The 18,938-nt window shown below is 51.7% G+C and overlaps 59 non-coding genes and 24 pseudogenes across 59 annotated transcripts; all 83 read left to right on the top strand.

Annotated features, from left to right (window-relative positions):
• Nucleotides 1–20: 20 nt before the first annotated feature.
• On the top strand, nucleotides 21–139 carry LOC131142742 (5S ribosomal RNA). The gene has a single exon (XR_009132809.1). It is a non-coding gene; the product is annotated as a 5S ribosomal RNA (ribosomal RNA).
• A 112-nt stretch (nucleotides 140–251) lies between these two features.
• On the top strand, nucleotides 252–370 carry LOC131143071 (5S ribosomal RNA). Its single transcript, XR_009133126.1, has one exon. It is a non-coding gene; the product is annotated as a 5S ribosomal RNA (ribosomal RNA).
• Nucleotides 371–482: 112 nt separating this feature from the next.
• LOC131099116 (5S ribosomal RNA) lies at nucleotides 483–601 on the top strand. Its single transcript, XR_009117954.1, has one exon. It is a non-coding gene; the product is annotated as a 5S ribosomal RNA (ribosomal RNA).
• Nucleotides 602–713: 112 nt separating this feature from the next.
• LOC131099554 (5S ribosomal RNA) lies at nucleotides 714–832 on the top strand. The gene has a single exon (XR_009118379.1). It is a non-coding gene; the product is annotated as a 5S ribosomal RNA (ribosomal RNA).
• A 112-nt stretch (nucleotides 833–944) lies between these two features.
• On the top strand, nucleotides 945–1,063 carry LOC131098556 (5S ribosomal RNA). Its single transcript, XR_009117423.1, has one exon. It is a non-coding gene; the product is annotated as a 5S ribosomal RNA (ribosomal RNA).
• Nucleotides 1,064–1,175: 112 nt separating this feature from the next.
• LOC131141197 (5S ribosomal RNA) lies at nucleotides 1,176–1,284 on the top strand (annotated as a pseudogene).
• A 112-nt stretch (nucleotides 1,285–1,396) lies between these two features.
• On the top strand, nucleotides 1,397–1,515 carry LOC131099307 (5S ribosomal RNA). The gene has a single exon (XR_009118142.1). It is a non-coding gene; the product is annotated as a 5S ribosomal RNA (ribosomal RNA).
• Nucleotides 1,516–1,627: 112 nt separating this feature from the next.
• On the top strand, nucleotides 1,628–1,746 carry LOC131097716 (5S ribosomal RNA). The gene has a single exon (XR_009116610.1). It is a non-coding gene; the product is annotated as a 5S ribosomal RNA (ribosomal RNA).
• A 112-nt stretch (nucleotides 1,747–1,858) lies between these two features.
• On the top strand, nucleotides 1,859–1,967 carry LOC131141102 (5S ribosomal RNA; annotated as a pseudogene).
• A 112-nt stretch (nucleotides 1,968–2,079) lies between these two features.
• On the top strand, nucleotides 2,080–2,198 carry LOC131099390 (5S ribosomal RNA). The gene has a single exon (XR_009118224.1). It is a non-coding gene; the product is annotated as a 5S ribosomal RNA (ribosomal RNA).
• A 112-nt stretch (nucleotides 2,199–2,310) lies between these two features.
• On the top strand, nucleotides 2,311–2,429 carry LOC131143014 (5S ribosomal RNA). The gene has a single exon (XR_009133070.1). It is a non-coding gene; the product is annotated as a 5S ribosomal RNA (ribosomal RNA).
• Nucleotides 2,430–2,541: 112 nt separating this feature from the next.
• On the top strand, nucleotides 2,542–2,650 carry LOC131142126 (5S ribosomal RNA; annotated as a pseudogene).
• A 112-nt stretch (nucleotides 2,651–2,762) lies between these two features.
• On the top strand, nucleotides 2,763–2,881 carry LOC131097649 (5S ribosomal RNA). Its single transcript, XR_009116546.1, has one exon. It is a non-coding gene; the product is annotated as a 5S ribosomal RNA (ribosomal RNA).
• A 112-nt stretch (nucleotides 2,882–2,993) lies between these two features.
• On the top strand, nucleotides 2,994–3,102 carry LOC131142039 (5S ribosomal RNA; annotated as a pseudogene).
• A 112-nt stretch (nucleotides 3,103–3,214) lies between these two features.
• On the top strand, nucleotides 3,215–3,333 carry LOC131097199 (5S ribosomal RNA). The gene has a single exon (XR_009116111.1). It is a non-coding gene; the product is annotated as a 5S ribosomal RNA (ribosomal RNA).
• A 112-nt stretch (nucleotides 3,334–3,445) lies between these two features.
• Nucleotides 3,446–3,564, top strand: LOC131100109 (5S ribosomal RNA). The gene has a single exon (XR_009118876.1). It is a non-coding gene; the product is annotated as a 5S ribosomal RNA (ribosomal RNA).
• Nucleotides 3,565–3,676: 112 nt separating this feature from the next.
• Nucleotides 3,677–3,785, top strand: LOC131100442 (5S ribosomal RNA; annotated as a pseudogene).
• Nucleotides 3,786–3,897: 112 nt separating this feature from the next.
• LOC131098425 (5S ribosomal RNA) lies at nucleotides 3,898–4,016 on the top strand. Its single transcript, XR_009117299.1, has one exon. It is a non-coding gene; the product is annotated as a 5S ribosomal RNA (ribosomal RNA).
• A 113-nt stretch (nucleotides 4,017–4,129) lies between these two features.
• LOC131143358 (5S ribosomal RNA) lies at nucleotides 4,130–4,248 on the top strand. Its single transcript, XR_009133408.1, has one exon. It is a non-coding gene; the product is annotated as a 5S ribosomal RNA (ribosomal RNA).
• Nucleotides 4,249–4,360: 112 nt separating this feature from the next.
• On the top strand, nucleotides 4,361–4,469 carry LOC131142365 (5S ribosomal RNA; annotated as a pseudogene).
• A 112-nt stretch (nucleotides 4,470–4,581) lies between these two features.
• Nucleotides 4,582–4,700, top strand: LOC131097714 (5S ribosomal RNA). Its single transcript, XR_009116609.1, has one exon. It is a non-coding gene; the product is annotated as a 5S ribosomal RNA (ribosomal RNA).
• A 112-nt stretch (nucleotides 4,701–4,812) lies between these two features.
• On the top strand, nucleotides 4,813–4,921 carry LOC131141101 (5S ribosomal RNA; annotated as a pseudogene).
• Nucleotides 4,922–5,033: 112 nt separating this feature from the next.
• Nucleotides 5,034–5,152, top strand: LOC131097413 (5S ribosomal RNA). Its single transcript, XR_009116320.1, has one exon. It is a non-coding gene; the product is annotated as a 5S ribosomal RNA (ribosomal RNA).
• A 112-nt stretch (nucleotides 5,153–5,264) lies between these two features.
• LOC131143357 (5S ribosomal RNA) lies at nucleotides 5,265–5,383 on the top strand. The gene has a single exon (XR_009133407.1). It is a non-coding gene; the product is annotated as a 5S ribosomal RNA (ribosomal RNA).
• A 112-nt stretch (nucleotides 5,384–5,495) lies between these two features.
• On the top strand, nucleotides 5,496–5,604 carry LOC131141247 (5S ribosomal RNA; annotated as a pseudogene).
• Nucleotides 5,605–5,716: 112 nt separating this feature from the next.
• LOC131142957 (5S ribosomal RNA) lies at nucleotides 5,717–5,835 on the top strand. The gene has a single exon (XR_009133016.1). It is a non-coding gene; the product is annotated as a 5S ribosomal RNA (ribosomal RNA).
• Nucleotides 5,836–5,947: 112 nt separating this feature from the next.
• Nucleotides 5,948–6,066, top strand: LOC131141012 (5S ribosomal RNA). Its single transcript, XR_009132489.1, has one exon. It is a non-coding gene; the product is annotated as a 5S ribosomal RNA (ribosomal RNA).
• A 112-nt stretch (nucleotides 6,067–6,178) lies between these two features.
• LOC131097521 (5S ribosomal RNA) lies at nucleotides 6,179–6,297 on the top strand. The gene has a single exon (XR_009116422.1). It is a non-coding gene; the product is annotated as a 5S ribosomal RNA (ribosomal RNA).
• A 112-nt stretch (nucleotides 6,298–6,409) lies between these two features.
• LOC131142741 (5S ribosomal RNA) lies at nucleotides 6,410–6,528 on the top strand. The gene has a single exon (XR_009132808.1). It is a non-coding gene; the product is annotated as a 5S ribosomal RNA (ribosomal RNA).
• Nucleotides 6,529–6,640: 112 nt separating this feature from the next.
• LOC131142647 (5S ribosomal RNA) lies at nucleotides 6,641–6,759 on the top strand. Its single transcript, XR_009132719.1, has one exon. It is a non-coding gene; the product is annotated as a 5S ribosomal RNA (ribosomal RNA).
• A 112-nt stretch (nucleotides 6,760–6,871) lies between these two features.
• On the top strand, nucleotides 6,872–6,990 carry LOC131098684 (5S ribosomal RNA). Its single transcript, XR_009117547.1, has one exon. It is a non-coding gene; the product is annotated as a 5S ribosomal RNA (ribosomal RNA).
• Nucleotides 6,991–7,102: 112 nt separating this feature from the next.
• On the top strand, nucleotides 7,103–7,221 carry LOC131100529 (5S ribosomal RNA). The gene has a single exon (XR_009119102.1). It is a non-coding gene; the product is annotated as a 5S ribosomal RNA (ribosomal RNA).
• A 112-nt stretch (nucleotides 7,222–7,333) lies between these two features.
• On the top strand, nucleotides 7,334–7,462 carry LOC131099721 (5S ribosomal RNA; annotated as a pseudogene).
• A 112-nt stretch (nucleotides 7,463–7,574) lies between these two features.
• Nucleotides 7,575–7,693, top strand: LOC131097520 (5S ribosomal RNA). Its single transcript, XR_009116421.1, has one exon. It is a non-coding gene; the product is annotated as a 5S ribosomal RNA (ribosomal RNA).
• Nucleotides 7,694–7,805: 112 nt separating this feature from the next.
• Nucleotides 7,806–7,924, top strand: LOC131142740 (5S ribosomal RNA). Its single transcript, XR_009132807.1, has one exon. It is a non-coding gene; the product is annotated as a 5S ribosomal RNA (ribosomal RNA).
• A 112-nt stretch (nucleotides 7,925–8,036) lies between these two features.
• Nucleotides 8,037–8,155, top strand: LOC131142646 (5S ribosomal RNA). Its single transcript, XR_009132718.1, has one exon. It is a non-coding gene; the product is annotated as a 5S ribosomal RNA (ribosomal RNA).
• A 112-nt stretch (nucleotides 8,156–8,267) lies between these two features.
• LOC131099115 (5S ribosomal RNA) lies at nucleotides 8,268–8,386 on the top strand. Its single transcript, XR_009117953.1, has one exon. It is a non-coding gene; the product is annotated as a 5S ribosomal RNA (ribosomal RNA).
• A 112-nt stretch (nucleotides 8,387–8,498) lies between these two features.
• On the top strand, nucleotides 8,499–8,617 carry LOC131099553 (5S ribosomal RNA). The gene has a single exon (XR_009118378.1). It is a non-coding gene; the product is annotated as a 5S ribosomal RNA (ribosomal RNA).
• Nucleotides 8,618–8,729: 112 nt separating this feature from the next.
• On the top strand, nucleotides 8,730–8,848 carry LOC131098555 (5S ribosomal RNA). Its single transcript, XR_009117422.1, has one exon. It is a non-coding gene; the product is annotated as a 5S ribosomal RNA (ribosomal RNA).
• A 112-nt stretch (nucleotides 8,849–8,960) lies between these two features.
• On the top strand, nucleotides 8,961–9,079 carry LOC131099306 (5S ribosomal RNA). Its single transcript, XR_009118141.1, has one exon. It is a non-coding gene; the product is annotated as a 5S ribosomal RNA (ribosomal RNA).
• Nucleotides 9,080–9,191: 112 nt separating this feature from the next.
• Nucleotides 9,192–9,310, top strand: LOC131097713 (5S ribosomal RNA). The gene has a single exon (XR_009116608.1). It is a non-coding gene; the product is annotated as a 5S ribosomal RNA (ribosomal RNA).
• Nucleotides 9,311–9,422: 112 nt separating this feature from the next.
• Nucleotides 9,423–9,531, top strand: LOC131141100 (5S ribosomal RNA; annotated as a pseudogene).
• Nucleotides 9,532–9,643: 112 nt separating this feature from the next.
• On the top strand, nucleotides 9,644–9,762 carry LOC131100051 (5S ribosomal RNA). The gene has a single exon (XR_009118818.1). It is a non-coding gene; the product is annotated as a 5S ribosomal RNA (ribosomal RNA).
• Nucleotides 9,763–9,874: 112 nt separating this feature from the next.
• LOC131143013 (5S ribosomal RNA) lies at nucleotides 9,875–9,993 on the top strand. The gene has a single exon (XR_009133069.1). It is a non-coding gene; the product is annotated as a 5S ribosomal RNA (ribosomal RNA).
• A 112-nt stretch (nucleotides 9,994–10,105) lies between these two features.
• LOC131142125 (5S ribosomal RNA) lies at nucleotides 10,106–10,214 on the top strand (annotated as a pseudogene).
• Nucleotides 10,215–10,326: 112 nt separating this feature from the next.
• On the top strand, nucleotides 10,327–10,445 carry LOC131097647 (5S ribosomal RNA). Its single transcript, XR_009116544.1, has one exon. It is a non-coding gene; the product is annotated as a 5S ribosomal RNA (ribosomal RNA).
• Nucleotides 10,446–10,557: 112 nt separating this feature from the next.
• On the top strand, nucleotides 10,558–10,666 carry LOC131142037 (5S ribosomal RNA; annotated as a pseudogene).
• A 112-nt stretch (nucleotides 10,667–10,778) lies between these two features.
• On the top strand, nucleotides 10,779–10,897 carry LOC131097198 (5S ribosomal RNA). Its single transcript, XR_009116110.1, has one exon. It is a non-coding gene; the product is annotated as a 5S ribosomal RNA (ribosomal RNA).
• Nucleotides 10,898–11,009: 112 nt separating this feature from the next.
• On the top strand, nucleotides 11,010–11,128 carry LOC131100107 (5S ribosomal RNA). Its single transcript, XR_009118874.1, has one exon. It is a non-coding gene; the product is annotated as a 5S ribosomal RNA (ribosomal RNA).
• A 112-nt stretch (nucleotides 11,129–11,240) lies between these two features.
• LOC131100439 (5S ribosomal RNA) lies at nucleotides 11,241–11,349 on the top strand (annotated as a pseudogene).
• Nucleotides 11,350–11,461: 112 nt separating this feature from the next.
• On the top strand, nucleotides 11,462–11,580 carry LOC131098424 (5S ribosomal RNA). The gene has a single exon (XR_009117298.1). It is a non-coding gene; the product is annotated as a 5S ribosomal RNA (ribosomal RNA).
• Nucleotides 11,581–11,693: 113 nt separating this feature from the next.
• LOC131143356 (5S ribosomal RNA) lies at nucleotides 11,694–11,812 on the top strand. The gene has a single exon (XR_009133406.1). It is a non-coding gene; the product is annotated as a 5S ribosomal RNA (ribosomal RNA).
• A 112-nt stretch (nucleotides 11,813–11,924) lies between these two features.
• LOC131142363 (5S ribosomal RNA) lies at nucleotides 11,925–12,033 on the top strand (annotated as a pseudogene).
• Nucleotides 12,034–12,145: 112 nt separating this feature from the next.
• On the top strand, nucleotides 12,146–12,264 carry LOC131097712 (5S ribosomal RNA). The gene has a single exon (XR_009116607.1). It is a non-coding gene; the product is annotated as a 5S ribosomal RNA (ribosomal RNA).
• Nucleotides 12,265–12,376: 112 nt separating this feature from the next.
• Nucleotides 12,377–12,485, top strand: LOC131141099 (5S ribosomal RNA; annotated as a pseudogene).
• Nucleotides 12,486–12,597: 112 nt separating this feature from the next.
• On the top strand, nucleotides 12,598–12,716 carry LOC131143012 (5S ribosomal RNA). Its single transcript, XR_009133068.1, has one exon. It is a non-coding gene; the product is annotated as a 5S ribosomal RNA (ribosomal RNA).
• A 112-nt stretch (nucleotides 12,717–12,828) lies between these two features.
• LOC131142223 (5S ribosomal RNA) lies at nucleotides 12,829–12,937 on the top strand (annotated as a pseudogene).
• Nucleotides 12,938–13,049: 112 nt separating this feature from the next.
• On the top strand, nucleotides 13,050–13,168 carry LOC131097646 (5S ribosomal RNA). Its single transcript, XR_009116543.1, has one exon. It is a non-coding gene; the product is annotated as a 5S ribosomal RNA (ribosomal RNA).
• Nucleotides 13,169–13,280: 112 nt separating this feature from the next.
• Nucleotides 13,281–13,389, top strand: LOC131142378 (5S ribosomal RNA; annotated as a pseudogene).
• Nucleotides 13,390–13,501: 112 nt separating this feature from the next.
• LOC131097197 (5S ribosomal RNA) lies at nucleotides 13,502–13,620 on the top strand. The gene has a single exon (XR_009116109.1). It is a non-coding gene; the product is annotated as a 5S ribosomal RNA (ribosomal RNA).
• A 112-nt stretch (nucleotides 13,621–13,732) lies between these two features.
• Nucleotides 13,733–13,851, top strand: LOC131100106 (5S ribosomal RNA). Its single transcript, XR_009118873.1, has one exon. It is a non-coding gene; the product is annotated as a 5S ribosomal RNA (ribosomal RNA).
• A 112-nt stretch (nucleotides 13,852–13,963) lies between these two features.
• On the top strand, nucleotides 13,964–14,072 carry LOC131100438 (5S ribosomal RNA; annotated as a pseudogene).
• A 112-nt stretch (nucleotides 14,073–14,184) lies between these two features.
• Nucleotides 14,185–14,303, top strand: LOC131098423 (5S ribosomal RNA). Its single transcript, XR_009117297.1, has one exon. It is a non-coding gene; the product is annotated as a 5S ribosomal RNA (ribosomal RNA).
• Nucleotides 14,304–14,416: 113 nt separating this feature from the next.
• On the top strand, nucleotides 14,417–14,535 carry LOC131143355 (5S ribosomal RNA). Its single transcript, XR_009133405.1, has one exon. It is a non-coding gene; the product is annotated as a 5S ribosomal RNA (ribosomal RNA).
• Nucleotides 14,536–14,647: 112 nt separating this feature from the next.
• Nucleotides 14,648–14,766, top strand: LOC131097645 (5S ribosomal RNA). The gene has a single exon (XR_009116542.1). It is a non-coding gene; the product is annotated as a 5S ribosomal RNA (ribosomal RNA).
• A 112-nt stretch (nucleotides 14,767–14,878) lies between these two features.
• Nucleotides 14,879–14,987, top strand: LOC131142036 (5S ribosomal RNA; annotated as a pseudogene).
• A 112-nt stretch (nucleotides 14,988–15,099) lies between these two features.
• LOC131097196 (5S ribosomal RNA) lies at nucleotides 15,100–15,218 on the top strand. The gene has a single exon (XR_009116108.1). It is a non-coding gene; the product is annotated as a 5S ribosomal RNA (ribosomal RNA).
• Nucleotides 15,219–15,330: 112 nt separating this feature from the next.
• LOC131100105 (5S ribosomal RNA) lies at nucleotides 15,331–15,449 on the top strand. Its single transcript, XR_009118872.1, has one exon. It is a non-coding gene; the product is annotated as a 5S ribosomal RNA (ribosomal RNA).
• A 112-nt stretch (nucleotides 15,450–15,561) lies between these two features.
• On the top strand, nucleotides 15,562–15,670 carry LOC131100437 (5S ribosomal RNA; annotated as a pseudogene).
• A 112-nt stretch (nucleotides 15,671–15,782) lies between these two features.
• LOC131098421 (5S ribosomal RNA) lies at nucleotides 15,783–15,901 on the top strand. The gene has a single exon (XR_009117295.1). It is a non-coding gene; the product is annotated as a 5S ribosomal RNA (ribosomal RNA).
• Nucleotides 15,902–16,014: 113 nt separating this feature from the next.
• On the top strand, nucleotides 16,015–16,133 carry LOC131143354 (5S ribosomal RNA). Its single transcript, XR_009133404.1, has one exon. It is a non-coding gene; the product is annotated as a 5S ribosomal RNA (ribosomal RNA).
• A 112-nt stretch (nucleotides 16,134–16,245) lies between these two features.
• On the top strand, nucleotides 16,246–16,354 carry LOC131142513 (5S ribosomal RNA; annotated as a pseudogene).
• A 112-nt stretch (nucleotides 16,355–16,466) lies between these two features.
• On the top strand, nucleotides 16,467–16,585 carry LOC131097710 (5S ribosomal RNA). The gene has a single exon (XR_009116605.1). It is a non-coding gene; the product is annotated as a 5S ribosomal RNA (ribosomal RNA).
• A 112-nt stretch (nucleotides 16,586–16,697) lies between these two features.
• LOC131098879 (5S ribosomal RNA) lies at nucleotides 16,698–16,816 on the top strand. Its single transcript, XR_009117725.1, has one exon. It is a non-coding gene; the product is annotated as a 5S ribosomal RNA (ribosomal RNA).
• A 112-nt stretch (nucleotides 16,817–16,928) lies between these two features.
• LOC131142645 (5S ribosomal RNA) lies at nucleotides 16,929–17,047 on the top strand. The gene has a single exon (XR_009132717.1). It is a non-coding gene; the product is annotated as a 5S ribosomal RNA (ribosomal RNA).
• A 112-nt stretch (nucleotides 17,048–17,159) lies between these two features.
• LOC131099114 (5S ribosomal RNA) lies at nucleotides 17,160–17,278 on the top strand. The gene has a single exon (XR_009117952.1). It is a non-coding gene; the product is annotated as a 5S ribosomal RNA (ribosomal RNA).
• A 112-nt stretch (nucleotides 17,279–17,390) lies between these two features.
• On the top strand, nucleotides 17,391–17,509 carry LOC131099552 (5S ribosomal RNA). Its single transcript, XR_009118377.1, has one exon. It is a non-coding gene; the product is annotated as a 5S ribosomal RNA (ribosomal RNA).
• A 112-nt stretch (nucleotides 17,510–17,621) lies between these two features.
• Nucleotides 17,622–17,740, top strand: LOC131098554 (5S ribosomal RNA). The gene has a single exon (XR_009117421.1). It is a non-coding gene; the product is annotated as a 5S ribosomal RNA (ribosomal RNA).
• Nucleotides 17,741–17,852: 112 nt separating this feature from the next.
• On the top strand, nucleotides 17,853–17,961 carry LOC131141196 (5S ribosomal RNA; annotated as a pseudogene).
• A 112-nt stretch (nucleotides 17,962–18,073) lies between these two features.
• Nucleotides 18,074–18,192, top strand: LOC131099305 (5S ribosomal RNA). The gene has a single exon (XR_009118140.1). It is a non-coding gene; the product is annotated as a 5S ribosomal RNA (ribosomal RNA).
• Nucleotides 18,193–18,304: 112 nt separating this feature from the next.
• LOC131141698 (5S ribosomal RNA) lies at nucleotides 18,305–18,413 on the top strand (annotated as a pseudogene).
• Nucleotides 18,414–18,525: 112 nt separating this feature from the next.
• LOC131143094 (5S ribosomal RNA) lies at nucleotides 18,526–18,644 on the top strand. Its single transcript, XR_009133149.1, has one exon. It is a non-coding gene; the product is annotated as a 5S ribosomal RNA (ribosomal RNA).
• Nucleotides 18,645–18,756: 112 nt separating this feature from the next.
• LOC131142455 (5S ribosomal RNA) lies at nucleotides 18,757–18,865 on the top strand (annotated as a pseudogene).
• The last annotated feature ends 73 nt before the right edge of the window (nucleotides 18,866–18,938 follow it).

Below are 18,938 nucleotides of genomic sequence, written 5' to 3'. Positions count from 1 at the left end.
TTTTTTCAGTTGCCCTTAAAGCTTACGGCCATACTACCCTGAAAACGCCCGATCTCGTCCGATCTCGGAAGCAAAGCAGGGGCGGGCCTGGTTAGTACTTGGATGGGAGACCGCCTGGGAATACCAGGTGCTGTAAGCTTTTTATGGTTTCTGCTCTTGCCTGACAGCAGAGGGCGCTGTTTGACACTTTTTGCTGGAGTCTAGTTTGGCCTGCGTCGCCTTCAAATAAGATTTTTTCAGTTGCCCTTTAAGCTTACGGCCATACTACCCTGAAAACGCCCGATCTCGTCCGATCTCGGAAGCTAAGCAGGGGCTGGCCTGGTTAGTACTTGGATGGGAGACCGCCTGGGAATACCAGGTGCTGTGAGCTTTTTATGGTTTCTGCTCTTGCCTGACAGCAGAGGGCGCTGTTTGACACTTTTTGCTGGAGTTTAGTTTGGCCTGCGTCGCCTTCAAATAGGATCTTTTCAGTTGCCTTGGCAGCTTACAGCCATACTACCCTGAAAACGCCCGATCTCATCCGATCTCGGAAGCTAAGCAGGGGCGGGCCTGGTTAGTACTTGGATGGGAAACCGCCTAGGAATACCAGGTGCTCTAAGCTTTTTATGGTTTCTGCTTTTGCCTGAAAGCAGAGGGCGCTGTTTGACACTTTTTGCTGGAGTCTAGTTTGGCCTGCGTCGCCTTCAAATAGGATCTTTTCAGTTGCCCTGGCAGCTTACGGCCATACTACCCTGAAAACGCCCGATATCGTCCGATCTCGGAAGCTAAGCAGGGGCGGGCCTGGTTAGTACTTGGATGAGAGACCGCCTGGGAATACCAGGTGCTGTAAGCCTTTTATGGTTTCGGCTCTTGCCTGACAGCAGAGGGCGCTGTTTGACACTTTTTGCTGGAGTCTAGTTTGGCCTGCGTCGCCTTCAAATAGGATCTTTTCAGTTGATCTGGCAGCTTACGGTCATACTACCCTGAAAATGCCCGATCTCGTCCGATCTCGTAAGCTAAACAGGGGTGGGCCTGGTTAGTACTTGGATGGGAGACCGCCTGGGAATACCAGGTGCTGTAAGCCTTTTATGGTTTCTGCTCTTGCCTGACAGCAGAGGGCGCTGTTTGACACTTTTTGCTGGAGTCTAGTTTGGCCTGCGTCACCTTCAAATAGGATCTTTTCAGTTCACCTGGCAGCTTACGGCCATACTACCCTGAAAAAGCCCGATCTCGGAAGCTAAGCAGGGGCGGGCCTGGTTAGTACTTGGATGGGAGACCGCCTGGGAATACCAGGTGCTGTAAGCTTTTTATGGTTTCTGCTCTTGCCTGACAGCAAAGGGCGCTGTTTGACACTTTTTGCCAGAGTCTAGTTTGGCCTGCGTCGCCTTCAAATAGGATCTTTTCAGTTGATCTGGCAGCTTACGGCCATACTATCCTGAAAAAGCCCGATCTCGTCCGATCTCGGAAGCTAAGCAGGGGCGGGCCTGGTTAGTACTTGGATGGGAGACCGCCTGGAAATACCAGGTGCTGTAAGCTTTATATGGTTTCTGCTCTTGCCTGACAGCAGAGGGCGCTGTTTGACACTTTTTGCTGGAGTCTAGTTTGGCCTGCGTCGCCTTCAAATAGGATCTTTTCAGTTGATCTGGCAGCTTACGGTCATACTACCCTGAAAACGCCCGATCTCGTCCGATCTCGTAAGCTAAACAGGGGTGGGCCTGGTTAGTACTTGGATGGGAGACCGCCTGGGAATACCAGGTGCTGTAAGCCTTTTATGGTTTCTGCTCATGCCTGACAGCAGAGGGCGCTGTTTGACACTTTTTGCTGGAGTCTAGTTTGGCCTGCGTCGCCTTCAAATAGGATCTTTTCAGTTGACCTGGCAGCTTACGGCCATACTACCCTGAAAACGCCCGATCTCGGAAGCTAAGCAGGGGCGGGCCTGGTTAGTACTTGGATGGGAGACCGCCTGGGAATACCAGGTGCTATAAGCTTTTTATGGTTTCTGCTCTTGCCTGACAGCAAAGGGCGCTGTTTGACACTTTTTGCCAGAGTCTAGTTTGGCCTGCGTCACCTTCAAATAGGATCTTTTCAGTTGACCTGGCAGCTTACGGCCATACTACCCTGAAAACGCCCGATCTCGTCTGATCTCGGAAACTAAGCAGGGGCGGGCCTGGTTAGTACTTGGATGGGAGACCGCCTGGGAATACCAGGTCCTGTAAGCTTTTTATGGTTTCTGCTCTTGCCTGACAGCAGAGGGCGCTGTTTGACACTTTTTGCTGGAGTCTAGTTTGGCCTGCGTCACCTTCAAATAGGATCTTTTCAGGTGACCTGGCAGCTTACGGCCATACTACCCTTAAAACGCCTGATCTCGTCCGATCTCGGAAGCTAAGCAGGGGAGGGCCTGGTTAGTACTTGGATGGGAGACCGCCTGGGAATACCAGGTGCTGTAAGCTTTTTATGGTTTCTGCTCTTGCCTGACAGCAGAGGGCGCTGTTTGACACTTTTTGCTGGAGTCTAGTTTGGCCTGCGTCACCTTCAAATAGGATCTTTTCAGTTGACCTGGCAGCTTACGGCCATACTACCCTGAAATCGCCCGATCTCGGAAGCTAAGCAGGGGCGGGCCTGGGTAGTACTTGGATGGGAGACAGCCTGGGAATACCAGGTGCTGTAAGCTTTTTATGGTTTCTGCTCTTGCCTGACAGCAAAGGGCGCTGTTTGACACTTTTTGCCAGAGTCTAGTTTGGCCTGCGTCGCCTTCAAATAGGATCTTTTCAGTTGATCTTGCAGCTTACGGCCATACTATCCTGAAAAAGCCCGATCTCGTCCGATCTCGGAAGCTAAGCAGGGGCGGGCCTGGTTAGTACTTGGATGGGAGACCGCCTGGGAATACCAGGTGCTGTAAGCCTTTTATGGTTTCTGCTCATGCCTGACAGCAGAGGGCGCTGTTTGACACTTTTTGCTGGAGTCTAGTTTGGCCTGCGTCGCCTTCAAATAGGATCTTTTCAGTTGACCTGGCAGCTTACGGCCAAACTACCCTGAAAACGCCCGATCTCGGACGCTAAGCAGGGGCGGGCCTGGTTAGTACTTGGATGGGAGACCGTCTGGGAATACCAGGTGCTGTAAGCTTTTTATGGTTTCTGCTCTTGCCTGACAGCAAAGGGCGCTGTTTGACACTTTTTGCCAGCGTCTAGTTTGGCCTGCGTCACCTTCAAATAGGATCTTTTCAGTTGACCTGGCAGCTTACGGCCATACTACCCTGAAAACGCCCGATCTCGTCAGATCTCGGAAGCTAAGCAGGGGCGGGCCTGGTTAGTACTTGGATGGGAGACCGCCTGGGAATACCAGGTGCTGAAAGCTTTTTATGGTTTCTGCTCTTGCCTGACAGCAGAGGGCGCTGTTTGACACTTTTTGCTGGAGTCTAGTTTGGCCTGCGTCACCTTCAAATAGGATCTTTTCAGTTGACCTGGCAGCTTACGGACATACTACCCTTAAAACGCCTGATCTCGTCCGATCTCGGAAGGTAAGCAGGGGCTGGCCTGGTTAGTACTTGGATGGGAGACCGCCTGGGAATACCAGGTGCTGTAAGCTTTTTATGGTTTCTGCTCTTGCCTGACAGCAGAGGGCGCTGTTTGACACTTTTTGCTGGAGTCTAGTTTGGCCTGCGTCACCTTCAAATAGGATCTTTTCATTTCACCTGGCAGCTTACGGCCATACTACCCTGAAAACGCCCGATCTCGGAAGCTAAGCAGGGGCGGGCCTGGTTAGTACTTGGATGGGAGACCGCCTGGGAATACCAGGTGCTGTAAGCTTTTTATGGTTTCTGCTCTTGCCTGACAGCAAAGGGCGCTGTTTGACACTTTTTGCCAGAGTCTAGTTTGGCCTGCGTCACCTTCAAATAGGATCTTTTCAGTTGACCTGGCAGCTTACGGCCATACTACCCTGAAAACGCCAGATCTCGTCCGATCTTGGAAGCTAAGCAGGGGCGGGCCTGGTTAGTACTTGGATGGGAGACCGCCTGGGAATACCAGGTGCTGTAAGCTTTTTTATGGTTTCTGCTCTTGCCTGACAGCAGAGGGCGCTGTTTGACACTTTTTGCTGGAGTCTAGTTTGGCCTGCGTCACCTTCAAATAGGATCTTTTCAGTTGACCTGGCAGCTTACGGCCATACTACCCTTAAAACGCCTGATCTCGTCCGATCTCGGAAGCTAAGCAGGGGCGGGCCTGGTTAGTACTTGGATGGGAGACCGCCTGGGAATACCAGGTGCTGTAAGCTTTTGATGGTTTCTGCTCTTGCCTGACAGCAAAGGGCGCTGTTTGACACTTTTTGCCAGAGTCTAGTTTGGCCTGCGTCGCCTTCAAATAGGATCTTTTCAGTTGATCTTGCAGCTTACGGCCATACTATCCTGAAAAAGCCCGATCTCGGAAGCTAAGCAGGGGCGGGCCTGGTTAGTACTTGGATGGGAGACCGCCTGGGAATACCAGGTGCTGTAAGATTTATATGGTTTCTGCTCTTGCCTGACAGCAGAGGGCGCTGTTTGACACTTTTTGCTGGAGTCTAGTTTGGCCTGCGTCGCCTTCAAATAGGATCTTTTCAGTTGATCTGGCAGCTTACGGTCATACTACCCTGAAAACGCCCGATCTCGTCCGATCTCGTAAGCTAAACAGGGGTGGGCCTGGTTAGTACTTGGATGGGAGACCGCCTGGGAATACCAGGTGCTGTAAGCCTTTTATGGTTTCTGCTCATGCCTGACAGCAGAGGGCGCTGTTTGACACTTTTTGCTGGAGTCTAGTTTGGCCTGCGTCGCCTTCAAATAGGATCTTTTCAGTTGACCTGGCAGCTTACGGCCATACTACCCTGAAAACGCCCGATCTCGGAAGCTAAGCAGGGGCGGGCCTGGTTAGTACTTGGATGGGAGACCGCCTGGGAATACCAGGTGCTATAAGCTTTTTATGGTTTCTGCTCTTGCCTGACAGCAAAGGGCGCTGTTTGACACTTTTTGCCAGAGTCTAGTTTGGCCTGCGTCACCTTCAAATAGGATCTTTTCAGTTGACCTGGCAGCTTACGGCCATACTACCCTGAAAACGCCCGATCTCGTCTGATCTCGGAAACTAAGCAGGGGCGGGCCTGGTTAGTACTTGGATGGGAGACCGCCTGGGAATACCAGGTGCTGTAAGCTTTTTATGGTTTCTGCTCTTGCCTGACAGCAGAGGGCGCTGTTTGACACTTTTTGCTGGAGTCTAGTTTGGCCTGCGTCACCTTCAAATAGGATCTTTTCAGGTGACCTGGCAGCTTACGGCCATACTACCCTTAAAACGCCTGATCTCGTCCGATCTCGGAAGCTAAGCAGGGGCGGGCCTGGTTAGTACTTGGATGGGAGACCGCCTGGGAATACCAGGTGCTGTAAGCTTTTTATGGTTTCTGCTCTTGCCTGACAGCAGAGGGCGCTGTTTGACACTTTTTGCTGGAGTCTAGTTTGGCCTGCGTCACCTTCAAATAGGATCTTTTCAGTTCACCTGGCAGCTTACGGCCATACTACCCTGAAAACGCCCGATCTCGGAAGCTAAGAAGGGGCGGGCCTGGTTAGTACTTGGATGGGAGACCGCCTGGGAATACCAGGTGCTGTAAGCTTTTTATGGTTTCTGCTCTTGCCTGACAGCAAAGGGCGCTGTTTGACAATTTTTGCCAGAGTCTAGTTTGGCCTGCGTCGCCTTCAAATAGGATCTTTTCAGTTGACCTGGCAGCTTACGGCCATACTACCCTGAAAACGCCCGATCTCGTCCGATCTCGGAAGCTAAGCAGGGGCGGGCCTGGTTAGTACTTGGATGGGAGACCGCCTGGGAATACCAGGTGCTGTAAGCTTTTTATGGTTTCTGCTCTTGCCTGACAGCAAAGGGCGCTGTTTGACACTTTTTGTCAGAGTCTAGTTTGGCCTGCGTCACCTTCAAATAGGATCTTTTCAGTTGACCTGGCAGTTTACAGCCATACTACCCTGAAAACGCCCGATCTCGTCCGATCTCGGAAGCTAAGCAGGGGCGGGCCTGGTTAGTACTTGGATGGGAGACCGCCTGGGAATACCAGGTGCTGTAAGCTTTTTATGGTTTCTGCTCTTGCCTGACAGCAGAGGGCGCTGTTTGACACTTTTTGCTGGAGTCTAGTTTGGCCTGCGTCGCCTTCAAATAAGATTTTTTCAGTTGCCCTTAAAGCTTACGGCCATACTACCCCGAAAACGCCCGATCTCGTCCGATCTCGGAAGCTAAGCAGGGGCTGGCCTGGTTAGTACTTGGATGGGAGACCGCCTGGGAATACCAGGTGCTGTAAGCTTTTTATGGTTTCTGCTCTTGCCTGACAGCAGAGGGCGCTGTTTGACACTTTTTGCTGGAGTCTAGTTTGGCCTGCGTCGCCTTCAAATAAGATTTTTTCAGTTGCCCTTAAAGCTTACGGCCATACTACCCTGAAAACGCCCGATCTCGTCCGATCTCGGAAGCAAAGCAGGGGCGGGCCTGGTTAGTACTTGGATGGGAGACCGCCTGGGAATACCAGGTGCTGTAAGCTTTTTATGGTTTCTGCTCTTGCCTGACAGCAGAGGGCGCTGTTTGACACTTTTTGCTGGAGTCTAGTTTGGCCTGCGTCGCCTTCAAATAAGATTTTTTCAGTTGCCCTTTAAGCTTACGGCCATACTACCCTGAAAACGCCCGATCTCGTCCGATCTCGGAAGCTAAGCAGGGGCTGGCCTGGTTAGTACTTGGATGGGAGACCGCCTGGGAATACCAGGTGCTGTAAGCTTTTTATGGTTTCTGCTCTTGCCTGACAGCAGAGGGCGCTGTTTGACACTTTTTGCTGGAGTTTAGTTTGGCCTGCGTCGCCTTCAAATAGGATCTTTTCAGTTGCCTTGGCAGCTTACAGCCATACTACCCTGAAAACGCCCGATCTCATCCGATCTCGGAAGCTAAGCAGGGGCGGGCCTGGTTAGTACTTGGATGGGAGACCGCCTGGGAATACCAGGTGCTGTAAGCTTTTTATGGTTTCTGCTCTTGCCTGACAGCAAAGGGCGCTGTTTGACAATTTTTGCCAGAGTCTAGTTTGGCCTGCGTCGCCTTCAAATAGGATCTTTTCAGTTGACCTGGCAGCTTATGGCCATACTACCCTGAAAACGCCCGATCTCGTCCGATCTCGGAAGCTAAGCAGGGGCGGGCCTGGTTAGTACTTGGATGGGAGACCGCCTGGGAATACCAGGTGCTGTAAGCTTTTTATGGTTTCTGCTCTTGCCTGACAGCAAAGGGCGCTGTTTGACACTTTTTGTCAGAGTCTAGTTTGGCCTGCGTCACCTTCAAATAGGATCTTTTCAGTTGACCTGGCAGTTTACAGCCATACTACCCTGAAAACGCCCGATCTCGTCCGATCTCGTCCGATCTCGGAAGCTAAGCAGGGGCGGGCCTGGTTAGTACTTGGATGGGAGACCGCCTGGGAATACCAGGTGCTGTAAGCTTTTTATGGTTTCTGCTCTTGCCTGACAGCAGAGGGCGCTGTTTTACACTTTTTGCTGGAGTCTAGTTTGGCCTGCGTCGCCTTCAAATAAGATTTTTTCAGTTGCCCTTAAAGCTTACGGCCATACTACCCCGAAAACGCCCGATCTCGTCCGATCTCGGAAGCTAAGCAGGGGCTGGCCTGGTTAGTACTTGGATGGGAGACCGCCTGGGAATACCAGGTGCTGTAAGCTTTTTATGGTTTCTGCTCTTGCCTGACAGCAGAGGGCGCTGTTTGACACTTTTTGCTGGAGTCTAGTTTGGCCTGCGTCGCCTTCAAATAAGATTTTTTCAGTTGCCCTTAAAGCTTACGGCCATACTACCCTGAAAACGCCCGATCTCGTCCGATCTCGGAAGCAAAGCAGGGGCGGGCCTGGTTAGTACTTGGATGGGAGACCGCCTGGGAATACCAGGTGCTGTAAGCTTTTTATGGTTTCTGCTCTTGCCTGACAGCAGAGGGCGCTGTTTGACACTTTTTGCTGGAGTCTAGTTTGGCCTGCGTCGCCTTCAAATAAGATTTTTTCAGTTGCCCTTTAAGCTTACGGCCATACTACCCTGAAAACGCCCGATCTCGTCCGATCTCGGAAGCTAAGCAGGGGCTGGCCTGGTTAGTACTTGGATGGGAGACCGCCTGGGAATACCAGGTGCTGTAAGCTTTTTATGGTTTCTGCTCTTGCCTGACAGCAGAGGGCGCTGTTTGACACTTTTTGCTGGAGTTTAGTTTGGCCTGCGTCGCCTTCAAATAGGATCTTTTCAGTTGCCTTGGCAGCTTACAGCCATACTACCCTGAAAACGCCCGATCTCATCCGATCTCGGAAGCTAAGCAGGGGCGGGCCTGGTTAGTACTTGGATGGGAAACCGCCTAGGAATACCAGGTGCTCTAAGCTTTTTATGGTTTCTGCTTTTGCCTGAAAGCAGAGGGCGCTGTTTGACACTTTTTGCTGGAGCCTAGTTTGGCCTGCGTCGCCTTCAAATAGGATCTTTTCAGTTGCCCTGGCAGCTTACGGCCATACTACCCTGAAAACGCCCGATATCGTCCGATCTCGGAAGCTAAGCAGGGGCGGGCCTGGTTAGTACTTGGATGAGAGACCGCCTGGGAATACCAGGTGCTGTAAGCCTTTTATAGTTTCGGCTCTTGCCTGACAGCAGAGGGCGCTGTTTGACACTTTTTGCTGGAGTCTAGTTTGGCCTGCGTCGCCTTCAAATAGGATCTTTTCAGTTGATCTGGCAGCTTACGGTCATACTACCCTGAAAATGCCCGATCTCGTCCGATCTCGTAAGCTAAACAGGGGTGGGCCTGGTTAGTACTTGGATGGGAGACCGCCTGGGAATACCAGGTGCTGTAAGCCTTTTATGGTTTCTGCTCTTGCCTGACAGCAGAGGGCGCTGTTTGACACTTTTTGCTGGAGTCTAGTTTGGCCTGCGTCACCTTCAAATAGGATCTTTTCAGTTCACCTGGCAGCTTACGGCCATACTATCCTGAAAAAGCCCGATCTCGTCCGATCTCGGAAGCTAAGCAGGGGCGGGCCTGGTTAGTACTTGGATGGGAGACCGCCTGGAAATACCAGGTGCTGTAAGCTTTATATGGTTTCTGCTCTTGCCTGACAGCAGAGGGCGCTGTTTGACACTTTTTGCTGGAGTCTAGTTTGGCCTGCGTCGCCTTCAAATAGGATCTTTTCAGTTGATCTGGCAGCTTACGGTCATACTACCCTGAAAACGCCCGATCTCGTCCGATCTCGTAAGCTAAACAGGGGTGGGCCTGGTTAGTACTTGGATGGGAGACCGCCTGGGAATACCAGGTGCTGTAAGCCTTTTATGGTTTCTGCTCATGCCTGACAGCAGAGGGCGCTGTTTGACACTTTTTGCTGGAGTCTAGTTTGGCCTGCGTCGCCTTCAAATAGGATCTTTTCAGTTGACCTGGCAGCTTACGGCCATACTACCCTGAAAACGCCCGATCTCGGAAGCTAAGCAGGGGCGGGCCTGGTTAGTACTTGGATGGGAGACCGCCTGGGAATACCAGGTGCTATAAGCTTTTTATGGTTTCTGCTCTTGCCTGACAGCAAAGGGCGCTGTTTGACACTTTTTGCCAGAGTCTAGTTTGGCCTGCGTCACCTTCAAATAGGATCTTTTCAGTTGACCTGGCAGCTTACGGCCATACTACCCTGAAAACGCCCGATCTCGTCTGATCTCGGAAACTAAGCAGGGGCGGGCCTGGTTAGTACTTGGATGGGAGACCGCCTGGGAATACTAGGTCCTGTAAGCTTTTTATGGTTTCTGCTCTTGCCTGACAGCAGAGGGCGCTGTTTGACACTTTTTGCTGGAGTCTAGTTTGGCCTGCGTCACCTTCAAATAGGATCTTTTCAGGTGACCTGGCAGCTTACGGCCATACTACCCTTAAAACGCCTGATCTCGTCCGATCTCGGAAGCTAAGCAGGGGAGGGCCTGGTTAGTACTTGGATGGGAGACCGCCTGGGAATACCAGGTGCTGTAAGCTTTTTATGGTTTCTGCTCTTGCCTGACAGCAGAGGGCGCTGTTTGACACTTTTTGCTGGAGTCTAGTTTGGCCTGCGTCACCTTCAAATAGGATCTTTTCAGTTCACCTGGCAGCTTACGGCCATACTACCCTGAAATCGCCCGATCTCGGAAGCTAAGCAGGGGCGGGCCTGGGTAGTACTTGGATGGGAGACAGCCTGGGAATACCAGGTGCTGTAAGCTTTTTATGGTTTCTGCTCTTGCCTGACAGCAAAGGGCGCTGTTTGACACTTTTTGCCAGAGTCTAGTTTGGCCTGCGTCGCCTTCAAATAGGATCTTTTCAGTTGATCTTGCAGCTTACGGCCATACTATCCTGAAAAAGCCCGATCTCGTCCGATCTCGGAAGCTAAGCAGGGGCGGGCCTGGTTAGTACTTGGATGGGAGACCGCCTGGGAATACCAGGTGCTGTAAGCCTTTTATGGTTTCTGCTCATGCCTGACAGCAGAGGGCGCTGTTTGACACTTTTTGCTGGAGTCTAGTTTGGCCTGCGTCGCCTTCAAATAGGATCTTTTCAGTTGACCTGGCAGCTTACGGCCAAACTACCCTGAAAACGCCCGATCTCGGACGCTAAGCAGGGGCGGGCCTGGTTAGTACTTGGATGGGAGACCGTCTGGGAATACCAGGTGCTGTAAGCTTTTTATGGTTTCTGCTCTTGCCTGACAGCAAAGGGCGCTGTTTGACACTTTTTGCCAGCGTCTAGTTTGGCCTGCGTCACCTTCAAATAGGATCTTTTCAGTTGACCTGGCAGCTTACGGCCATACTACCCTGAAAACGCCCGATCTCGTCAGATCTCGGAAGCTAAGCAGGGGCGGGCCTGGTTAGTACTTGGATGGGAGACCGCCTGGGAATACCAGGTGCTGAAAGCTTTTTATGGTTTCTGCTCTTGCCTGACAGCAGAGGGCGCTGTTTGACACTTTTTGCTGGAGTCTAGTTTGGCCTGCGTCACCTTCAAATAGGATCTTTTCAGTTGACCTGGCAGCTTACGGACATACTACCCTTAAAACGCCTGATCTCGTCCGATCTCGGAAGGTAAGCAGGGGCTGGCCTGGTTAGTACTTGGATGGGAGACCGCCTGGGAATACCAGGTGCTGTAAGCTTTTTATGGTTTCTGCTCTTGCCTGACAGCAGAGGGCGCTGTTTGACACTTTTTGCTGGAGTCTAGTTTGGCCTGCGTCACCTTCAAATAGGATCTTTTCATTTCACCTGGCAGCTTACGGCCATACTACCCTGAAAACGCCCGATCTCGGAAGCTAAGCAGGGGCGGGCCTGGTTAGTACTTGGATGGGAGACCGCCTGGGAATACCAGGTGCTGTAAGCTTTTTATGGTTTCTGCTCTTGCCTGACAGCAAAGGGCGCTGTTTGACACTTTTTGCCAGAGTCTAGTTTGGCCTGCGTCACCTTCAAATAGGATCTTTTCAGTTGACCTGGCAGCTTACGGCCATACTACCCTGAAAACGCCAGATCTCGTCCGATCTTGGAAGCTAAGCAGGGGCGGGCCTGGTTAGTACTTGGATGGGAGACCGCCTGGGAATACCAGGTGCTGTAAGCTTTTTTATGGTTTCTGCTCTTGCCTGACAGCAGAGGGCGCTGTTTGACACTTTTTGCTGGAGTCTAGTTTGGCCTGCGTCACCTTCAAATAGGATCTTTTCAGTTGACCTGGCAGCTTACGGCCATACTACCCTTAAAACGCCTGATCTCGTCCGATCTCGGAAGCTAAGCAGGGGCGGGCCTGGTTAGTACTTGGATGGGAGACCGCCTGGGAATACCAGGTGCTGTAAGCTTTTGATGGTTTCTGCTCTTGCCTGACAGCAAAGGGCGCTGTTTGACACTTTTTGCCAGAGTCTAGTTTGGCCTGCGTCGCCTTCAAATAGGATCTTTTCAGTTGATCTTGCAGCTTACGGCCATACTATCCTGAAAAAGCCCGATCTCGGAAGCTAAGCAGGGGCGGGCCTGGTTAGTACTTGGATGGGAGACCGCCTGGGAATACCAGGTGCTGTAAGATTTATATGGTTTCTGCTCTTGCCTGACAGCAGAGGGCGCTGTTTGACACTTTTTGCTGGAGTCTAGTTTGGCCTGCGTCGCCTTCAAATAGGATCTTTTCAGTTGATCTGGCAGCTTACGGTCATACTACCCTGAAAACGCCCGATCTCGTCCGATCTCGTAAGCTAAACAGGGGTGGGCCTGGTTAGTACTTGGATGGGAGACCGCCTGGGAATACCAGGTGCTGTAAGCCTTTTATGGTTTCTGCTCATGCCTGACAGCAGAGGGCGCTGTTTGACACTTTTTGCTGGAGTCTAGTTTGGCCTGCGTCGCCTTCAAATAGGATCTTTTCAGTTGACCTGGCAGCTTACGGCCATACTACCCTGAAAACGCCCGATCTCGGAAGCTAAGCAGGGGCGGGCCTGGTTAGTACTTGGATGGGAGACCGCCTGGGAATACCAGGTGCTATAAGCTTTTTATGGTTTCTGCTCTTGCCTGACAGCAGAGGGCGCTGTTTGACACTTTTTGCTGGAGTCTAGTTTGGCCTGCGTCACCTTCAAATAGGATCTTTTCAGTTCACCTGGCAGCTTACGGCCATACTACCCTTAAAACGCCTGATCTCGTCCGATCTCGGAAGCTAAGCAGGGGAGGGCCTGGTTAGTACTTGGATGGGAGACCGCCTGGGAATACCAGGTGCTGTAAGCTTTTTATGGTTTCTGCTCTTGCCTGACAGCAGAGGGCGCTGTTTGACACTTTTTGCTGGAGTCTAGTTTGGCCTGCGTCACCTTCAAATAGGATCTTTTCAGTTCACCTGGCAGCTTACGGCCATACTACCCTGAAATCGCCCGATCTCGGAAGCTAAGCAGGGGCGGGCCTGGTTAGTACTTGGATGGGAGACAGCCTGGGAATACCAGGTGCTGTAAGCTTTTTATGGTTTCTGCTCTTGCCTGACAGCAAAGGGCGCTGTTTGACACTTTTTGCCAGAGTCTAGTTTGGCCTGCGTCGCCTTCAAATAGGATCTTTTCAGTTGATCTTGCAGCTTACGGCCATACTATCCTGAAAAAGCCCGATCTCGTCCGATCTCGGAAGCTAAGCAGGGGCGGGCCTGGTTAGTACTTGGATGGGAGACCGCCTGGGAATACCAGGTGCTGTAAGCCTTTTATGGTTTCTGCTCATGCCTGACAGCAGAGGGCGCTGTTTGACACTTTTTGCTGGAGTCTAGTTTGGCCTGCGTCGCCTTCAAATAGGATCTTTTCAGTTGACCTGGCAGCGTACGGCCAAACTACCCTGAAAACGCCCGATCTCGGACGCTAAGCAGGGGCGGGCCTGGTTAGTACTTGGATGGGAGACCGTCTGGGAATACCAGGTGCTGTAAGCTTTTTATGGTTTCTGCTCTTGCCTGACAGCAAAGGGCGCTGTTTGACACTTTTTGCCAGCGTCTAGTTTGGCCTGCGTCACCTTCAAATAGGATCTTTTCAGTTGACCTGGCAGCTTACGGCCATACTACCCTGAAAACGCCCGATCTCGTCAGATCTCGGAAGCTAAGCAGGGGCGGGCCTGGTTAGTACTTGGATGGGAGACCGCCTGGGAATACCAGGTGCTGAAAGCTTTTTATGGTTTCTGCTCTTGCCTGACAGCAGAGGGCGCTGTTTGACACTTTTTGCTGGAGTCTAGTTTGGCCTGCGTCACCTTCAAATAGGATCTTTTCAGTTGACCTGGCAGCTTACGGACATACTACCCTTAAAACGCCTGATCTCGTCCGATCTCGGAAGGTAAGCAGGGGCTGGCCTGGTTAGTACTTGGATGGGAGACCGCCTGGGAATACCAGGTGCTGTAAGCTTTTTATGGTTTCTGCTCTTGCCTGACAGCAGAGGGCGCTGTTTGACACTTTTTGCTGGAGTCTAGTTTGGCCTGCGTCACCTTCAAATAGGATCTTTTCATTTCACCTGGCAGCTTACGGCCATACTACCCTGAAAACGCCCGATCTCGGAAGCTAAGCAGGGGCGGGCCTGGTTAGTACTTGGATGGGAGACCGCCTGGGAATACCAGGTGCTGTAAGCTTTTTATGGTTTCTGCTCTTGCCTGACAGCAAAGGGCGCTGTTTGACACTTTTTGCCAGAGTCTAGTTTGGCCTGCGTCACCTTCAAATAGGATCTTTTCAGTTGACCTGGCAGCTTACGGCCATACTACCCTGAAAACGCCAGATCTCGTCCGATCTTGGAAGCTAAGCAGGGGCGGGCCTGGTTAGTACTTGGATGGGAGACCGCCTGGGAATACCAGGTGCTGTAAGCTTTTTTATGGTTTCTGCTCTTGCCTGACAGCAGAGGGCGCTGTTTGACACTTTTTGCTGGAGTCTAGTTTGGCCTGCGTCACCTTCAAATAGGATCTTTTCAGTTGACCTGGCAGCTTACGGCCATACTACCCTTAAAACGCCTGATCTCGTCCGATCTCGGAAGCTAAGCAGGGGCGGGCCTGGTTAGTACTTGGATGGGAGACCGCCTGGGAATACCAGGTGCTGTAAGCTTTTGATGGTTTCTGCTCTTGCCTGACAGCAAAGGGCGCTGTTTGACACTTTTTGCCAGAGTCTAGTTTGGCCTGCGTCGCCTTCAAATAGGATCTTTTCAGTTGATCTTGCAGCTTACGGCCATACTATCCTGAAAAAGCCCGATCTCGTCCGATCTCGGAAGCTAAGCAGGGGCGGGCCTGGTTAGTACTTGGATGGGAGACCGCCTGGGAATACCAGGTGCTGTAAGCCTTTTATGGTTTCTGCTCATGCCTGACAGCAGAGGGCGCTGTTTGACACTTTTTGCTGGAGTCTAGTTTGGCCTGCGTCGCCTTCAAATAGGATCTTTTCAGTTGACCTGGCAGCTTACGGCCAAACTACCCTGAAAACGCCCGATCTCGGACGCTAAGCAGGGGCGGGCCTGGTTAGTACTTGGATGGGAGACCGTCTGGGAATACCAGGTGCTGTAAGCTTTTTATGGTTTCTGCTCTTGCCTGACAGCAAAGGGCGCTGTTTGACACTTTTTGCCAGCGTCTAGTTTGGCCTGCGTCACCTTCAAATAGGATCTTTTCAGTTGACCTGGCAGCTTACGGCCATACTACCCTGAAAACGCCCGATCTCGTCAGATCTCGGAAGCTAAGCAGGGGCGGGCCTGGTTAGTACTTGGATGGGAGACCGCCTGGGAATACCAGGTGCTGAAAGCTTTTTATGGTTTCTGCTCTTGCCTGACAGCAGAGGGCGCTGTTTGACACTTTTTGCTGGAGTCTAGTTTGGCCTGCGTCACCTTCAAATAGGATCTTTTCAGTTGACCTGGCAGCTTACGGACATACTACCCTTAAAACGCCTGATCTCGTCCGATCTCGGAAGGTAAGCAGGGGCTGGCCTGGTTAGTACTTGGATGGGAGACCGCCTGGGAATACCAGGTGCTGTAAGCTTTTTATGGTTTCTGCTCTTGCCTGACAGCAGAGGGCGCTGTTTGACACTTTTTGCTGGAGTCTAGTTTGGCCTGCGTCACCTTCAAATAGGATCTTTTCATTTCACCTGGCAGCTTACGGCCATACTACCCTGAAAACGCCCGATCTCGGAAGCTAAGCAGGGGCGGGCCTGGTTAGTACTTGGATGGGAGACCGCCTGGGAATACCAGGTGCTGTAAGCTTTTTATGGTTTCTGCTCTTGCCTGACAGCAAAGGGCGCTGTTTGACACTTTTTGCCAGAGTCTAGTTTGGCCTGCGTCACCTTCAAATATGATCTTTTCAGTTGACCTGGCAGCTTACGGCCATACTACCCTGAAAACGCCAGATCTCGTCCGATCTTGGAAGCTAAGCAGGGGCGGGCCTGGTTAGTACTTGGATGGGAGACCGCCTGGGAATACCAGGTGCTGTAAGCTTTTTTATGGTTTCTGCTCTTGCCTGACAGCAGAGGGCGCTGTTTGACACTTTTTGCTGGAGTCTAGTTTGGCCTGCGTCACCTTCAAATAGGATCTTTTCAGTTGACCTGGCAGCTTACGGCCATACTACCCTTAAAACGCCTGATCTCGTCCGATCTCGGAAGCTAAGCAGGGGCGGGCCTGGTTAGTACTTGGATGGGAGACCGCCTGGGAATACCAGGTGCTGTAAGCTTTTGATGGTTTCTGCTCTTGCCTGACAGCAAAGGGCGCTGTTTGACACTTTTTGCCAGAGTCTAGTTTGGCCTGCGTCGCCTTCAAATAGGATCTTTTCAGTTGATCTTGCAGCTTACGGCCATACTATCCTGAAAAAGCCAGATCTCGGAAGCTAAGCAGGGGCGGGCCTGGTTAGTACTTGGATGGGAGACCGCCTGGGAATACCAGGTGCTGTAAGATTTATATGGTTTCTGCTCTTGCCTGACAGCAGAGGGCGCTGTTTGACACTTTTTGCTGGAGTCTAGTTTGGCCTGCGTCGCCTTCAAATAGGATCTTTTCAGTTGATCTGGCAGCTTACGGTCATACTACCCTGAAAACGCCCGATCTCGTCCGATCTCGTAAGCTAAACAGGGGTGGGCCTGGTTAGTACTTGGATGGGAGACCGCCTGGGAATACCAGGTGCTGTAAGCCTTTTATGGTTTCTGCTCATGCCTGACAGCAGAGGGCGCTGTTTGACACTTTTTGCTGGAGTCTAGTTTGGCCTGCGTCGCCTTCAAATAGGATCTTTTCAGTTGATCTTGCAGCTTACGGCCATACTATCCTGAAAAAGCCCGATCTCGTCCGATCTCGGAAGCAAAGCAGGGGCGGGCCTGGTTAGTACTTGGATGGGAGACCGCCTGGGAATACCAGGTGCTGTAAGCTTTTTATGGTTTCTGCTCTTGCCTGACAGCAGAGGGCGCTGTTTGACACTTTTTGCTGGAGTCTAGTTTGGCCTGCGTTGCCTTCAAATAAGATTTTTTCAGTTGCCCTTAAAGCTTACGGCCATACTACCCTGAAAACGCCCGATCTCGTCCGATCTCGGAAGCTAAGCAGGGGCTGGCCTGGTTAGTACTTGGATGGGAGACCGCCTGGGAATACCAGGTGCTGTAAGCTTTTTATGGTTTCTGCTCTTGCCTGACAGCAGAGGGCGCTGTTTGACACTTTTTGCTGGAGTTTAGTTTGGCCTGCGTCGCCTTCAAATAGGATCTTTTCAGTTGCCTTGGCAGCTTACAGCCATACTACCCTGAAAACGCCCGATCTCATCCGATCTCGGAAGCTAAGCAGGGGCGGGCCTGGTTAGTACTTGGATGGGAAACCGCCTAGGAATACCAGGTGCTCTAAGCTTTTTATGGTTTCTGCTTTTGCCTGAAAGCAGAGGGCGCTGTTTGACACTTTTTGCTGGAGTCTAGTTTGGCCTGCGTCGCCTTCAAATAGGATCTTTTCAGTTGCCCTGGCAGCTTACGGCCATACTACCCTGAAAACGCCCGATATCGTCCGATCTCGGAAGCTAAGCAGGGGCGGGCCTGGTTAGTACTTGGATGAGAGACCGCCTGGGAATACCAGGTGCTGTAAGCCTTTTATGGTTTCGGCTCTTGCCTGACAGCAGAGGGCGCTGTTTGACACTTTTTGCTGGAGTCTAGTTTGGCCTGCGTCGCCTTCAAATAGGATCTTTTCAGTTGATCTGGCAGCTTACGGTCATACTACCCTGAAAATGCCCGATCTCGTCCGATCTCGTAAGCTAAACAGGGGTGGGCCTGGTTAGTACTTGGATGGGAGACCGCCTGGGAATACCAGGTGCTGTAAGCCTTTTATGGTTTCTGCTCTTGCCTGACAGCAGAGGGCGCTGTTTGACACTTTTTGCTGGAGTCTAGTTTGGCCTGCGTCACCTTCAAATAGGATCTTTTCAGTTCACCTGGCAGCTTACGGCCATACTACCCTGAAAAAGCCCGATCTCGGAAGCTAAGCAGGGGCGGGCCTGGTTAGTACTTGGATGGGAGACCGCCTGGGAATACCAGGTGCTGTAAGCTTTTTATGGTTTCTGCTCTTGCCTGACAGCAAAGGGCGCTGTTTGACACTTTTTGCCAGAGTCTAGTTTGGCCTGCGTCGCCTTCAAATAGGATCTTTTCAGTTGATCTGGCAGCTTACGGCCATACTATCCTGAAAAAGCCCGATCTCGTCCGATCTCGGAAGCTAAGCAGGGGCGGGCCTGGTTAGTACTTGGATGGGAGACCGCCTGGAAATACCAGGTGCTGTAAGCTTTATATGGTTTCTGCTCTTGCCTGACAGCAGAGGGCGCTGTTTGACACTTTTTGCTGGAGTCTAGTTTGGCCTGCGTCACCTTCAAATAGGATCTTTTCAGTTGATCTGGCAGCTTACGGCCATACTACCCTGAAAACGCCCGATCTCGGACGCTAAGCAGGGGCGGGCCTGGTTAGTACTTGGATGGGAGACCGCCTGGGAATACCAGGAGCTGTAAGCTTTTTATGGTTTCTGCTCTTGCCTGACAGCAAAGGGCGCTGTTTGACACTTTTTGCCAGAGTCTAGTTTGGCCTGCGTCACCTTCAAATAGGATCTTTTCAGTTGACCTGGCAGCTTATGGCCATACTACCCTGAAAACGCCCGATCTCGTCTGATCTCGGAAACTAAGCAGGGTCGGGCCTGGTTAGTACTTGGATGGGAGACCGCCTGGGAATACCAGGTGCTGTAAGCTTTTTATGGTTTCTGCTCTTGCCTGACAGCAGAGGGTGATGTTTGACACTTTTTGCTGGAGTATAGTTTGGCCTGCGTCACCTTCAAATAGGATCTTTTCAGTTGACCTGGCAGCTTACGGCCATACTACCCTTAAAACGTCCGATCTCGGAAGCTAAGCAGAGGCGGGCCTGGTTAGTACTTGGATGGGAGACCGGCTGGGAATACCAGGTGCTGTAAGCTTTTTATGGTTTCTGCTCTTGCCTGACAGCAGAGGGCGCTGTTTGACACTTTTTGCTGGAGTCTAGTTTGGCCT

Source organism: Doryrhamphus excisus, chromosome 13 (assembly GCF_030265055.1).
Source record: "Doryrhamphus excisus isolate RoL2022-K1 chromosome 13, RoL_Dexc_1.0, whole genome shotgun sequence".
NCBI classification, from domain to species: Eukaryota; Metazoa; Chordata; class Actinopteri; order Syngnathiformes; family Syngnathidae; genus Doryrhamphus; species Doryrhamphus excisus.
The sequence above is the reverse complement of the archived record's forward strand: the minus strand, read 5'-3'. Positions and strand labels throughout refer to the sequence as shown.